The sequence below is a fragment of the Thermobia domestica genome, chromosome 11 (assembly GCF_964235325.1).
Source record: "Thermobia domestica chromosome 11, izTheDome1.hap1.1, whole genome shotgun sequence".
Lineage (NCBI taxonomy): Eukaryota > Metazoa > Arthropoda > Insecta > Zygentoma > Lepismatidae > Thermobia > Thermobia domestica.
In genome coordinates this window covers 40,970,441-40,977,987 of record NC_137464.1, presented here as the reverse complement: position 1 = coordinate 40,977,987, position 7,547 = coordinate 40,970,441, and positions in this window count along the sequence as shown.

Here is a 7,547-nt window from a genome sequence, read left to right as displayed (position 1 = left end):
AAATGGTGGAATGAAGAAAGTGGGAGGAAACGGGAGAACCCCGAGAAAACCCACGCACACGGTGTTTGTCCACCACAAAGTTCACTTGGCAGGGGCTGGGATCGAACCCGGGACCCTAAGCACCTCCCGCCAAAGGAGCCTAAGTATGCTTTTATTTGCTCCACTGGGAAGCAATATTCCCATTAGGTCTGAGTCTTTTTTCACTACGGAAATGGGAATTGCGCTAGAGAAATTATTTCTTTTCTTTGTTTGGTTGTTTTGAGTCTGTGTTGGGTAACATGGAGGAGGTATCGTCCCATCACTTGTAGAAAAAATTGGCCCACGAAAGGTAGAAAAAAAAGGCATTACGCAGATCCTTCTCGGTCTGATAGAAATGATTTATAAGTAGTTGTAGAATTTCGTTTTGCTTGTACGAAAATATAAGTTACTGAACATTCGAGTTGTTCAAAGGATATTGTAATTGAGAAAATGGTCAATAAAATTCATGATATTACGCTCAAAGATCGAGAAGTGAAAAAATAAGTGATGCGGCAAATATGTTAACATTCCAGTCAGACGTGGTTTTAATATTCTTGATGCATTTTGTGATATGAAAAAAGCTGTATGTAAGATAGGTATTGCGATTTCCCACAGTTGACCAAAAGCGAAATCGCATGAACGTTTCGAGAAGGTAACGCGAGAACAATCGCATAGCATTGTTTGTGAAACGTTGATTACTTTAGCACCAACCGGTAAACAATGAGCACTCGCTCCAAAAAGACAAAACGATTCCACGAGGTTTGCAAAAATTATGATAACTATTTTATTTATTTATTAAGTTTTTTTAGGATTTCTATTACATAATTTTAATCGGGCTAGCTTGGAAATGTAAAAGCTATTGCAGGCCAGTACTACGTCTCAACATTAGATCGATTTTTTCCTAAGAATTTGTAAAAAGTTTCATTTTTGTTTTGCTAAGAAAAAATCCCCTTCACCAGAACTATGTTATGGAAAACATCCATGGGCGCCGATCCCGGGTGCCCCCCCCCAAAGCTCATGTGCCCCCTTACTGTATTTGTAAATTTACAATATTTGACACATGCAATTTGTTTTAAAATCCTCATATATGCTTTCTGCATCTGAATGCTCCCCTCCCAAATTTACAGAGAAATCGGCGCCCTTGAACACATCCTTTGTAATTATGATCTCCTCACACAAGAGGGTCCCACAAGTTGTCGCTAAAATCTAAATTGTCACATAGCATATCTGATAGAGCATCATGAGAAATGAAAATAAGCAAAATTTAAGGTGCTATAGGCCAGAAGGATAGGAGCTACGGGGATTTAAAATTTGAATATCCAAAGAATTACATCATGGAATTATGTACGTTTAAAGTAAATATCTTGAAAACTGTTAAAGCAATCGAAACAAAGTTGCACAATATAATGAGAACAAAATGCCCTATCGAAAACCATAAACAGTGTTGCCACAGACGAAGCAGTGTTCCCAACTCAGCATAAAATATTTTGTTTGAAATAGCACCATATGCAAGTGTACACAGATTTAAAATGCACTATTATCACTAAACATAACAGTGAATTGTAGTGGTACAGTGCTGCACACTATTGGAGATACGTGTGCTGAAAATGTACAATGGAGAAGTCTGATATGTGGCAACAGATGGTAATAAAGGAATCTGGGTCTCATACTATGAATTTAGTTGAAATGCATAACACAGATAATATAATATAGCAAAATGCCAACAGTCACAAAATATTGATGCATTTGAAAAACGAAATTGAGTGATGCCATTTTTACGTCCTGTGTCAGCTCCGAAGCTATGTAGAAGTGCAAAGTGGGATCCGAATCGCTATGAAAGAGAAAGATAACAATGAAATGTAAGGTGAAAAGTACAACAAAAACATGTCCGGGGCGGGATTGAAACCCGCGATGCTTAATATGTCGGGTGCCTAGCCTTCTAGACCACACCGCTATCCGGTCCGACTAAAATTGAAATAAGGTAGTAATAAAATAATTATATTTCCAATGTGAATATGGTAATATTACAGTATACAAACATAATCATATGGTATGTAGGAGAGAAAGTAAAAGAATATGTCACTTAACACGAAAGACACAAACCAAGAAAGTACTTCTCCAAATGTTGATAAAATAACCTGCAGATCCAGTTTACAAAATTAGAAAACACGTTTCTTTCCTCGCGTATATCATTTTGTTTTCGCGAGTTGTCTGCTCATTCATCGGGGTTACAGAAATATATTGGAAAACCCTCACTTTTGACAAATAGATTCCTTTACTACCCTTTGTTCCCACATATCAGACTTCTCCATTGTACATTTTCAGCACATGTAGCTCTAACAGTGTGCAACACTGTATCACTACACTTCACTGTTATGTTTAGTGATAATAGTGCATTTTAAATCTGTGCAAACTTGTATATGGTGCTATTTATAATAAAATATTTTAATATTAAGTTGGCAACACTGCTTCACCTATGGCAACACTGTTTATGGTTTTCGATAGGACATTTTGTTCTCATTATATTGTGCAACTTTTGTTTTGAGTGCTTTAATAGTTTTCAAGATATTTACTTTAAACGCACATAATTCCGTGATATAATTTTTTGAATATTCAAAATTTGAAGCCCCTTAGTTCCTATCCTTCTGGTCCATAACACCTTAAATTTTGCTCATGTTCATTTCTCATGATGCTCTATCAGATGTGCTATGTAGCAATCAGATTTTAGCGACAACTTGTGGGACCCTCCCGTGTCAGAGGTTTAGTCCAGTATTTTGGCTTGACTGCTTCTGTTGTTAAGAAAATTATAGACGTATCTAATGATGGTTGTTGGAATGTTCCTGTTGACCAACTTGACCAGCAGATCGTTGTTCCACATTGCTAACTGTTCTTCTTAGGTCTAAATATATTGCTCTACCTCTCGAATGTCGCTGTTATGTCCCGTCTGATATTCGGACCAATTGATCGCTCGTATCATGATTTAGAATTAATCCATCTTGGCAAGGGCAGGGTTGGCTGTTTTCAGCTAGGTAAGTGTGGAAATGATTAATATTTTTTTAACAGTGTTGATGATATAAAGTACAGTAGATGTCCATGTGAGGAGCTTATAGTTTTCGGATTTTTTACCTTCCCCACTTTTGGAATCATAACACTGGTCGGCATGAAAATCCTCCCACGAGGGTAAAAGGGTGTACCGCATAGATTTCGAGACGCTGATTACGAATATCTCATCGAGAAAGTTCCAGCACGTAAGTCTTTTTTTTTTTCTTTTTTTTTTTTTTTTTTTTTTTTGCCGGGGTGCTGTTTCCATAATTGACAGGAAAATCGTATTTTTCATATTTAATATGCGTTTTCCGTGTTTGGAGTGCATAATTCTGAATTTTTATCTTAATCCAAGAACTGTTACTAGGCTATATCTCAGGAACATTCTTTTCTCTAGCTCACGACCCCCCACAAACGTACCCCCTCCCCTTGGGTTGCAAAGATTTATTGTCGTTCCACATTTCATACACTAAAACCTAGGCGTTATTGACGGAGAATGGTTTCGTAATCAATTTGCGATCATTCATCGCCTTCCTTTTGTCTAGACAACAGACAGATTGTTGAAAAAAGGCGTCAAGATATACACCACGTTGTCGCGTGAAACAAATATTTCAGTTTCGAGTTGATCTTCGTGTTAGAAGGTGGTGTTACGCTGTGTCTGTGTATACCGTAGATAAAAATATTTCTGCGTTAAATTTGACGTTTGTGTTAAACGAACATGCCGAGAACTTGCAACAATTCGACAGATTCATTCTGCTACATATCTGGGGAAGTTATTTTCAAGGGACAAAGTAGGCCATTGTCACTGTTCCTGAAGACAGCCTACCATCTGTAGTTCGGGTGTAAAATCGGCGACCAGGATCGCGTTTGGGCTCCGAAACAAATTTGTAACTCGTATGCGCGCACTCTCACAGGATGGTTGAAGGTACACATAAATCGATAACGTTCGCCGTACCTATGGTTTGGCGCGAGCCCCATGATCATGTTTCAGACTGTTACTTCTGCCTGACTAATATAAAAGTTTCTCAAAAAACATGAAGCATAAAATACAGTATCCTAACTTGGATTCCGCGAGGAGACCTGTAAAACATGATGTTTGTCTGCCTGTACCCGTACCACCAGATTCATATACCCTGTGGATTGTTTCATCCGATGAAGAACCTGCTGCTTGTGAGGATGTTGCACAATCTTCGAGTACACAGTCAGATCCCAATTACGCTCCAATACCTGTCACTAATGAACCACATGTCTGAACCACACTAATGAACCACAAGAGCTGAAAGATCTGATCAGAGACTTAAACCTTCCCAAGTCTAAGGCCCTTTTGCTTGCATCGCGACTTCAACAAATGGAATCTACTAAACCAACGATTCAATGGAATCTACTAAACCAAGATGTGAATATATCGATGTGTAGGAAAAGAGAGTTGAGCCTAGTTCCTAATTGTATAAAGGATGGTGATTTGGTGTATTGCAGTGACATTCCATCGCTTATGGGACAACTGAAGTTGAACTACAACACTGAAGATTGGAGGCTATTCGTAGATTCCTCTAGGATAACTCCCAAGGCAGTGTTACTACACAATGGCAATAAAAAGCCAGCCATCCCCATTGCTCATGCTGTACATATGAAAGAAACATACGAGAACATGCGAAACCTATTGCAGAAAATAAAGTACGAACAGTTCCAGTGGTCTGTATGCGCTGACCTTGAGGTTATTGCCATCCTCACCGGTTTACAAGGAGGTTACACAAAGCACTGCTGCTTCTTGTGTCATTGAGATAGTCGAGCCAAAGATGAGTACACCCTCACAAAATGGCCGCCAAGGAAGTAACTGGTCCCAGGGGAGATGAACGTGGCTAATGAACGTCTTGTGGATCCCTACAAAATATTCTTATCACCCCTTCATATCAAATTAGGGCTCATGAAGATCTTCGTCAAAGCTCTGAACCGGGATGGCGAAGCATTTAATCATCTCAGAAAACTATTCCCAAGACTAAGCGAGGCCAAGGTGAAAGAAGGTGTTTTTACGGGACCTCAAATCAGAGACGTTTTTAAAGATACTACATTTTCTTATAAGCTTAATGAAGTGGAAAGTGAGGCTTGGGAGGCCTTTCGAGAAGTGTGCAGAAACTTTCTAGGAAATCATAAGTCACCTTATTACAAAGACATTGTGGGTAGGTTAATTACTTCATTTCGTAACATGGGATGTAATATGTTCCTAAAGTTACACTTCCTGCATTGCCAATTGTACTTCTTTCCTGAAATGTACAGCTTGGGGAAAGTCTCTGACGAACACGGGGAAAGGTTTACCCCCTGTTCATTCGGAAAGCGATCTGCGGACCCTCTTGCAATGATATCTGAAATTTCACATGGTATTTAAAAAATATACTAATTACTAAAAAAGTATACTGACAAGAAAAAGATTGAGAAAAATAATGCAATAAGTAATTTGTTCCAAGGATACATGATTGTTTCGTAGTGAAGGAAATTTCAGTTGAAAATGCAGTAACTTTCAAGACAGATTTTTTAAAAAGAAAATCCTCTTGATAAACAATGTTCTCAAATGCGGGGTCACTAATTTGGGGAATGAAATTCTTCCAGTTTTTCCATAATTGTATTGAAATCTCAAATAAATTTTGTCACCATCAATCTTAGGTCCTATTCCACATTGAGATGATTTCGCTTTAATTTTTTAATATTGCAAAGAGCAGAAAAGATCTACTCATATAACTATAAAGTGGTAGGGAAAAGCATCAACCATTAAAATACCTTTTTAGACAACTCTTCATACTCACAGCGCACACGCAAAAAAAGTTATAAAGTTCATTTTCTTTGAAAACGTCTTTCCATGAAGTATCGCAGGATAGTTTCAATAGCTGTTCTTGTTCTATGTTAGACAGATTCATACCTTGTATGTCATGGATTTCTACATTAGTGAAAGGAATTTTAATCCAACCATTACCAGGTTGTGGACAGGGAAATATTCTGTAAAACTTGGAGCTAATGCTAATGTAACAATATAACTGTACAACGTAAAGCCTCAAATAACAGTCCAATAAAAAAGTAAACTTTCTTATATTCCTGTATTTATGGGCCAAAGGTTGCATTCACTTCGTCAATGTAGGTGTCCGGCAAGTAGTCTAGGAAAACCTGTGCCTCCGGGATGTCGGGTGCATCGTCTTGTATACATGGAAATGCATCAGGAATGTCTTCAAGAGGAACAAGTGGAAGTGCATTTGCTCTCCTAAACTATTTCCTCTTATCAAAATCAGATTTATTAAGTGGAGCAAAGTCAATATGTTGTATCTTTCTCCATATAGATTGGGTAAAATGAAACTAACAAAGCGTAATATCGCTTTCTGGAATCTTTCTCTTTCAGCATTTATTGCAACTTGTTAAATATCAGTCATAAATTCTTGCACACGATTTTGAAAGGAACAATATCAATCATAAATTCTTGCACACGAAACTGGAAGCAACAATATCAGTCACAAATTCTTGCACACGAAACTGGAAGCAACAATATCAGTCATAAATTCTTGCACATGAAACTGGAAGCAACAAGATCAGTCATAAATTCTTGCACACGATACTGGAAGCAACGATCTTCAGCTTTCTTTCTTGATTTGCTGAAGCAAGGATGTGTACAATGACTGACTTTTGCTTTGCAATAAGCAGAAGAGGAGTGGAAAAAATGTCCGAAATACTTTCCGTGAAATGTAATAACTATAAAAATAGACGTGGACAAATGTTAAATGTTCAATCCATCATTATCTTTTTGTTTCTTTCACTTTACAGAAATTCCCTTTTACTTTACGATGTGCCGATATACGCAGTCATCTTGTCTTTCTCACTAATTTATGAAATAATTTGTTTGTTACTTACAATTTGTATATGTGATTACAATATTACGATGGAATCAATTTCTCATAATATGAAAGACAAATATCGGCCTACTTCTGGTACAGTACAGGCATATATATATATAGGCTATACCATGTATAGGGTGGACCATTTATTATGACAAGGCCTTCTAACTTTTAAATTGACTAACTTTCAAAACAACGCTTGAATTTAGTACAATGCAAATATCGGCAGGAGGAAATCGTTTGGCATACTTGGCATACTCTGTGATACAGGAGGTTAACACTGTTGCCAACCCAACCTAATGTTGTGTTTATTCAAATGACACTATGCTAAGTTATGAAATACTTTTAATCAACATGTAAAACTAAACTTACAATACCAAGCTTGGCATGCAGTGTTGCAAATTAAGGACTACAGTATGATCACTGTCGACTAAATGGCATGACTATGAACACGATCGGTGTTCTAATAAGCTTTCCGCAGTTCAATTTTGAACAAGCTGTGAACCAGTGAATGTGTACAGGAGAACCGCTATGAATATAGCCCGTAGTTCATTTGCAATAAGAGTGTGAAGCAGAGGACAGGCTCCTGAATAAGCGTTCCACGACGTGATAAGC